Genomic DNA, 8,845 nt, shown 5'->3' on the forward strand with positions numbered 1-8,845 from the left:
CCAAATGGCAGGCGTATGGCAGGCGAGATGATTTTCTCCCCAGGTCGCAGCGGTGAATTAACTAATGGGGTGCCTGCCCATGCCCCTCGGAAACTCCTCAAAGCGGCCCAGTCCCAGGGGCTCAAAAAACACCAGGCTTCCTTTGTTCTTCATCTCCTCAAGACCCAGTGGTACCGCACTGAGTCCGTTTCTGATGCGCTCCGACATTGCAGCCTGCCCGGACCGTGGCGATGGTTTCTCCCTCAGGAGACACACAAAGAAAGTGCGCTCCAGGCGCTAGTTGAATTAAAGGAAATCGCTCATCAGGCGCTTAGCTCCAACACAGGGACTACTAAATATAGCACTGCCCTTGCGCTAAGAATCAAGCAGTTGCAGAAGACAGGGTACACAGCACCCAGCCCCTGGGGACACAAAAGTGGAGCACAGGGCAGCAGGGCCCAGCAACAGGCCAGCACAAAGGGGATGCAGACAGTGACAGTTCCTCCAAGTAACCAAGCAGGTCACAGGTCAGCACAGCAGCAACAGTCCAAAGCGGTTCCTGGTGAGTCCCTCCAGCAGCAGTCTGTGTCCAGTTGCAAGCATGTTAAAAGTGTCTCCTCAGTGTGGGGAAAAATCCCCTGTACTTATACAAAGTTTTGCAAAGGTTTAACAAAGAGGGGGAGCTAAAGTTCCAACCAGTTACAACTGGGTCCAGAAGTGCCCCCTGTCTCCCCCAGCACAGGCTCCAGACATCAGTTGGGGGTAAACAAACCCTTTGTGTGAGGCCAGGGCACAGCCTTTACAGATGTAAGTGTGCCCTGCCTCCCCTTCTCTCAGCCCAAGAAGATAATTTAAAACGCATATGCCCCTGGGTGACAGCTCCACCCTCCCTGTGAACAGGCTGTCTGAAAAGTATGCACAAATCCCAACTGTCACTCTGCCCGGACGTGGATTCGAGTCAAGCTGAAAAACACCAGAGTTATAAGCACAGAGAAATGCTCACTTTCTAGAAGTGACATTTCTGTAATGATAATAAAAAATCCACCTACACCAGTAAACAGAATTTCTCACTAACATTACAACCGTACCAAACATGCCTACACTACCCCTCATAAATCACACAATATGCCCTAGGCATAAGGCAGGGCATTTCCAAGACAATCTTATGAGAAGGCAGCACTCACTGCAGTCAGAAACCAAATAGGCTGTTTGTCACTACCAGGACAGGCCACACAACCAGGCATGTGTCCTGCCTTCCATATACATAGCACCCTGCCCTTAGGGCTAGCTAGGGCCTACCTTAGGGGTGACTTACACGTAGTAAAAGGAGAGTTCTGGGCCTGGCAAGTAAATTTAGATGCCAGGTCCCTGTGGCAGTAAACTGTGCATGCAGGCCCTGCGCTAGTAGGCCTGAGACAGGTTTGAAAGGCTACATTTTTGGGTGGCGCAAGTAGGGCTGCAGGCCCACAAGTAGCATTTAATTTACAGGCCCTGGGTATAGGGATACCACTGTACAAGGGACTTACAGGTAAATTAAATGTGCCAATTAGGTATAAGCCAATCATACCAGCTTTAGAAGGGAGAGCACCTGCACTTTAGCACTGATCAGCAGTGATAAAGTGCTCAGAGTCGTAAGAACCAACAGCAAGAGGTCAGAAAAAATAGGAGAAAGGAGGCAAAAAGTTTGGGGATGAACCAGCAAAAAGGGCCAGGTCCAACACTAGGTCAATAAATAAACTCATTTTTTAATTTGAAATAAGGAAGAAATTGTTTTTATGCATCATGACAGCAACAACAATGTGATATCAGTTTGTTGCATTCGTTGCCCTGGTGCAAAACTGTAATTTGGAGCAAATCATGCTTGCCGCATGGGTGTTTTTATGCACACAGAGATGATAGAGAGGGAACAAGAAAGCTGATGGTATTTTTCAGTCTGGGACAGCCCTGCCCTGTTTTTTCAATTGCCTCTTTGCTTCTTCCCTCTTTCACATCTTTGATAAACACGCATACATTCATTCTTTCCCCTGTTTTTTGTGGCTTAATGATTAACTGTGCTCTTCTCCACTTAAAACAAATTCTCAGTTGTTAGACTATCTTTAGGCATGTATGCAACTCTTTTATATCACAAAACAACTTCAAGGGGAGTGAAACTGAGAAAGTTCTGATTTTAAAATGAAAACCCATATACAGAAACCTTTGTGAACCACAGTTAGAATTCCTAGTATTTAAAATGTTTACGGGTAATTTATGAGACAAAACTTTGCAACTTTGCACAGCCCTAATCCACAACCATCTGTTTTTTATAGATTTTTCCTGTCCAAAGATGCATTAATTTTCCTCAGTGCTAACAGAAGGCCTTGGGTCATGACAGGAGAGAAGGCAGCTATGGTGGAGGAGCGTTGCCACTCCACGCCAGCAGCAGAAGCTGCAAACCTTTCACAACGAAAGGATAATAAAGTTATTATCCTTTCGTTATGAAAGGGACGGGGCATGAGGGTGACGAGCAGAGAGGAGAGTGCACTGTGCACTCCCTTCAGTGTGCATTATGTTTGGCCAGCAACACATTTGCCGGGCTGAAGAGAGCCTGCACAGGCTCCCAGTCTGCCTGAGAGCACCCTGTCTGGGCGCTCCAAGCCAATCCCAACGCTGCTTTGAGCAGAGTCAGGATTGGCTTCAGGGCAGGCTGGGAGCCTGTGCCTGCTGAGACGGAGCATCGGCGGCACGGCGGTAAGTTTTTTTAATCAATATTTTTCATTTTATCTATCTGACCCCCGTACTTCCTCCTGTGCAACGCCCACACACCCCCAGAACTCCCACGAGCCGCGACTAGAAGGCAGCTGACAGGACGGTGCCCAGCGTCACTCCGAGTTTGTGCAGGAAGAAGGTGCACATGCGCACAAATAGTTTGTCCAGAAGGAAGACGGTGGCATTCACTGTGCCACTACAGAGGCTAAGCTGTTTTAATGTCAATTGTTATGTGTGATACTGTTATTAGAGACCTCCAGCTGATAACGCCTGTCCTGTCTGCATCCACTAACTCGTCTTCATCCCTGTATTCCTGCTTTAAACTTTAATCAGTGTAAGTAAAAACCATAAAGGCAGCGGCAGCCACCGCAAATCTCAAAGGAAGGCAGGGGCAGGCAGGTGGGGATGGGGAGGAAATATATATATATATATTTTTTTAACGTAGTGTTCCAATGACGACAACGCAGCCGCTGCCTGCCGCCTCGCTCCTGTGCTCTCCTGGTGTCCCAGCAATTCCTGGGACACCAGCACAGGCTCCCCATGCAAGCCTGGTGCTGCTCTCATGCTATGCCTAGCATAATAGCAGTGTCAGGACTGGTCTGACTGGCCTGGTCTGCCACTCAGACAGTGCACTGGAGTCTATGTAGTTTCTCCAACCCGGCTAGAAACATAAGTGCGCATGTCAGTTTGGCCGGCCTAATACGGCCGGCCAAACTGACATCAGCACATAGGGGCTGATTTAAGAAAAGTGGAGCTGCACCCAGTGCAGCACCACTTTCCTTGCACCCCTCAGTGTCCCCCTACTGCCACCATGTGTGTACTGTATTTAAAATACGGCGCACAATGGTGCATTGTAGGGGGTAATAGCGTCAGGATTCCTGACACTATTGATGTATTCTGCAGGAGTAGTGCCAAAATTTTTCTGGTTCCCCTTATAGGATTGTTGTCATTGTGGTGTCACTGTGTTTGCTATATTGTACTCTACTTCTAGAATTTAGTTTGAGTACTTTATTGTTTTGTAATTTGACTTTATGACAGTCTTGGTACTGCATAAATATTTAACACATTGCCATAGGTTAAACATATCTGCTGTATGCCATAGCTACCTGGGGGTTGAGCTCAGGTTAATTTAGTGTCTTTGAGGTTTCACTATGTCAAGAGCTGTGATTGCCCCTTGAAGTGCCATGTTGCCCACCCCAAATAATAATCCAATTTCTTACATCCACCCATCTCTAAACCCTAAAAACCCCTTTCACTGCTAAGCTTCATCTGTCTCTGAACCCTAAAAACCCCACTTCACCCCTAAGCTCCACCCATCTGTCAACCATAAAAAAACCCTCTTCAACCACATACTCCACCCATCTCTGAACCCTAAAAATCCCTCTCCACTCCTAAGCTCCATCGGTCCCTGATCGCTATTCACCAATCATCATTGAACCCTAAAATCCCTCTCCAACCCTAAGATCCACACATCCCTGATTTTTTTTTAGAAACTCTCCCCACCACTAAATTCCTCTCTTCCCTAAACCCTAAAAATTCCTCTCCATTGCTAAGCTCCATTCATGGCTGAACCCTAAATGTGCCTCTTCACCCCTAAATTCCATCTATCAATGACTCTTTAAAACTAATCTCCACCTCCTAACTTCACCCATCCCTGATCCCTAAAAAGCTCTCACCACCTCTAAACTCCACCTATCTTTGATCACAATAAACCCCTTTATGCCCCTATATTCCACCCATGCGTTGCCACATATAAACCAAATCTCAAGGTCTGAACTAATAATCTAGTGTCATTGGATCTGAAGTAAAAACAACCTGGAAAATGTAAGTCAGTTGAAAAAATCAGACAAAACAGTAGGACTGTGATACAAACAGTGTAGCACTGAAAGATGAGGTGAACTGCCACTCTAAACTGGTGAGTTACAAAACAGGACAGTGCAACAGGCCCAGGTCATCCCTTACCCGCACAGTAACTAACCTGCACAATTGGGGAAAGGATTTGGCGTAAAAGTCAGAGCTGCCAACTTTGGAGCTGGAGAACCAGGTTGAGTCTCGGCATCGGTTCAACATCCTGTGTTTCTGGGCAAATCACTTAGGGCCTGATTACGACCTTGGCGGAGGGGATTACTCCATCCCAAATCTGATGGATATCCGCCCGCCGTTTTACAAGTTTTATAGAATATAATCAAACTTGTAATACGGCAGACGGGATATCCGTCACATTTGGGAAGGAGTAATCCCCTCTGCAAGGTCATAATCAGGCCCTTGATCTCCCTGTGCCTACAAAAATAAATATGTCCTTGTGAAACGTAACTGGTGCTCACGTAAAGTGCTCCAATACCTTTGGGTTGAGTTCATGCTATATAAAACCGCAAAAAAAAACTATGTCCTATCAACAGGCCAGGATTGTTTAACAAATGGGCAAATTGACGCCAAGCATACGAAGATAACGTTTCACACCAAATGCACACTCAGAACAATCGTGTTGGTGCCTGTCGACTGCTAGGCTATGGGGATTAACTTGCAAAGGTGAAAGAAATAAACATAAAGACGCTCTTACTAACCCTACAAAAAAAACTCATATCCGTCAACAGCAAAATCGATTTGTTGACAGAGGGTGGACCATATCAAAGCCAAACTGGATAATCAGGAGGTAAGGTTAGACCTGTCTTTCTAGTTTCGAAGATGATGTTGCAGCCAGCAATGAAAATATGAATCTTCAAAATCATTACACTAAAAAAGAAGACAACTTATGCATTGCCTGCATCCCAGAATCTACAAATGAGGGCAAATTGGAAGACACTGGGAGCATCTACTCTCCACCTTTTTCGCCTAAACTTTTCTCGCGTAATTGCTGTGGGGCAGACCCACTGCACACTGGGTCTACACCTCCACCTGGAGCCACATCACACCCTAAACTACCCATCTCTTAAACTAGGAAGATGGAGATACAGGCCCATATTTAAGAACTGTTGCATTACTTTTTGTGATGCAACAGTGGTGCAAGCCTTTAAATCATATTTATTAGGCCACGCAAAACCACTTTGCATGGTCTCATAAATAAGGAGTCTGGCAAGGGTGCGCAAATCACTGCATTGCCCTTCTCTGTGTTAGGGAGGCATTCCATGGGCATTGTGGTGGGTGTTCCCACACAACACTCACGGATTTTGACACATTCTGAGATTTACAAGAACTTGTAAACCTGAGGATGCACCAAAACCTTATGCGCCTACACAGGGGAGGTGCAGATGAGGAGAAATATCACTATTTCTCGTTTTTCCTCTGCATTCTGCAACACACATAGAAAGAGGAATAAGTCTCCCAGGCTTGTTTTTGTGCAAGAAGGTGTCCCTTCCTGCACAAAAACAATCCTGCATGCAAAGCAGACACCTTTGCATTATAATGCAAGGGTGCTGGCATTGGCGCTAGGCTGCCGAAACGGCCCCAGTGCAGGGGGAAAGGACAGGAATGTGCCATATGCCATAGATACAGCGCATTCCCGTCCTTTCCCTTTGAAGCAGGACAGTGCAGAAAGGTGACGTGCTGCACTGCCCTGCACCAAAATCCCATAAATATGGGCCACAGTCCTCAGGCTAGCGAGGGAGAAACACTCTCTCGCATGAGGAAAATCCAATCTCGATCTACCCTGACTTATCCCTTGCAGGGCAGCAGGACATACATGAGTATCTCTAAATCAAACAAAGATGCACCATGGGGACATCACATATGCCATGCTATACCCTGCACGCTTGAAGGTAATACTCTGCAACAAGGTACACATTTTCACACATCAACAGAGTGCTGCGCCTTTCAGCAGAAAGCTCCTTTCTGCATCACCAACCCACTCAGGTACGAGACCCTCAAATCCTGAGGAGCAGGTAGGGGTTGTGGAGAGTCCTAACCCAAGCCCAGAAGCACCCAGGAGGACCCTGAGCCTTCTACAGGTGGACTAAACTTCAATGATTGAGGTGCTGTTCTGTGTCCATATTCACGCCACAGCAACTTTGTATGTCCATGGCCAGGGTCAGGCACTAACTGTACTAGCCCCGCAAAACACAGAATCACAAGGTTTGTTCTAATTAGATGTCTACAGTAAAAAAGACCCACTTGGGTTATCTGGTTAGTCTATCCGACACTGATTCTGGCTGTTACCCCAATCTGAGTCACTCATGGTTCTTCCGACTCAGTTTACCTTGTAAGTTGAACCATTGTGCCAGTTGTACTTTTTGCAAGCATTGTCCTGTAGGGTAAAGGATCAGCGAATGGGGGTTGAGTCAGATGCTCAGCATATTAAGTGGTCCATACTAATAATCATGCCCGGCAAGAGCTCCAGTAATGGGGGTGCTGTTCAGCCTACAATTATGGACTTCCCCAGGGACAGCTCCCCTTGCCATGCATGGTTGCCCAATATCTTTCTGGTCAGACATGCACAGTAGTTTGTTCTGCTATGGGAGATTTGGGAGGGTGATATTCACCAGCAGTAGAAGTTGCCAGTGTGGGTGAGGTGTGTAAGTTATTGGGAAATGTTTTTTGCATATGAAGATCAAACACCATATTGCTTAGGCATTACTGGCATGCTGCATGAAGGCAGGGACATATAGGGGGTCATTCCGACCCTGGCGGTACAAAACCGCCAGGGTCGCGGATGACGGAAGCACCGCCAACAGGCTGGCGGTGCTTCCTGGGCCATTCTGACCGCGGCGGTAAAGCCGCGGTCAGAAAACCGGGTCCGGCGGTTTCCTGCAGGATTTCCCCCGGTTGCCCAAATCCGCAAGCAGCGCCGCCATGGGGATTCTGACCCCCCTTCCTGCCACCCTGTTTCTGGCGGTATTACCGCCAGGAACAGGATGGCGGGAACGGGTGTCCTGGGGCCCCTGGGGGCCCCTGCACTGCCCATGCCAATGGCATGGGCAGTGCAGGGGCCCCCTAACAGGGCCCCAGCCTGCTTTTCACTGTCTGCCTAGCAGACAGTGAAAAGCGCGACGGGCGCTACTGCACCCGTCGCACACCTGCAGCACCGCCGGCTCCATTCGGAGCCGGCTTCAGTGTTGCAGGCCCCTTTCCCGCTGGGCCGGCTGGCGCTACCTTAGGTAGCGCCCGCCGGCCCAGCGGGAAAGTTGGAATGGCCCCAGCGGTCTTTTGACCGCAGGGCGGCCAAATGGCCGCTCGCCCGCCGGGGTCAGAATGACCCCCATAATCACTTACAAAGAGACAGAAGCATAGTCCACATTTCATACAATGCACAACTCAGTGCCTATTGCCAAGGTGACCCTTCACTTCCTCACAAGGAATGTCAGCGGGTTAAATAACCATGCAAGATCCAGGAGGGTTTGGCATTTTTTATATTCGGACTGCCACTAATTAGAGTTTTGTAGGAGACAAAACTAACCCGGGAGACTGTGGCGAGATTTGCTTTGAAATGAAGCAGACATATATCTCGTTCATCTTATTCCTTGGATGCCAGGAGAACAGCAATCTCTGTAAGGTAGGCCGCCTTACAGATTGTTGCACGCTGTCAGTCAGTCTCAAGGCAGATATATTATTGTTCAGAGTATCTTGGGAGGTAAGCACATCACCCTCATTCATGTATATGGCCCTAGCATTGATGACTCAGGATTTATAAGACAGGTCTCAGATGAATGCATTTCACTATCTCCACAATCTGTACACTTAGAAGGTGATTTAATATCCTCCTAGATCAAACTCTACACCACTTACACCCACCTAACCATCCTCAACATGTTCCATTAGTCCTACTATCGAATATGCTTTCAGCTCCTAGCCTATCAAAGGTTTGGCACAATAGGTATTCAGCAGCCTCTGGTGGTACATATAATTCCTCAGCCCATAATTCCTGGTTAATACTTGACAATTGGATTGCCCCAGAAATATTGACTCTTGAACTGTGACCATAGATCACCAGCACCACGGGTGTAGCTTCATGGAGGAGTTTGCGATGTTACACCCCCTAATAAATGTATTTTCCTGGTAAATAGTTGGGAACAGGAGCTTTCAACTGGGTATGGGGAGGTGTCTGTCTGATTTCACCACAAATTTTTACATACACACTGACAAAACCGCACACTCTCTCTCCCTTTCTCTGTTTTGAAAGTCTTCAAAA

Source organism: Pleurodeles waltl, chromosome 8 (assembly GCF_031143425.1).
Source record: "Pleurodeles waltl isolate 20211129_DDA chromosome 8, aPleWal1.hap1.20221129, whole genome shotgun sequence".
Classification (NCBI taxonomy): Eukaryota; Metazoa; Chordata; class Amphibia; order Caudata; family Salamandridae; genus Pleurodeles; species Pleurodeles waltl.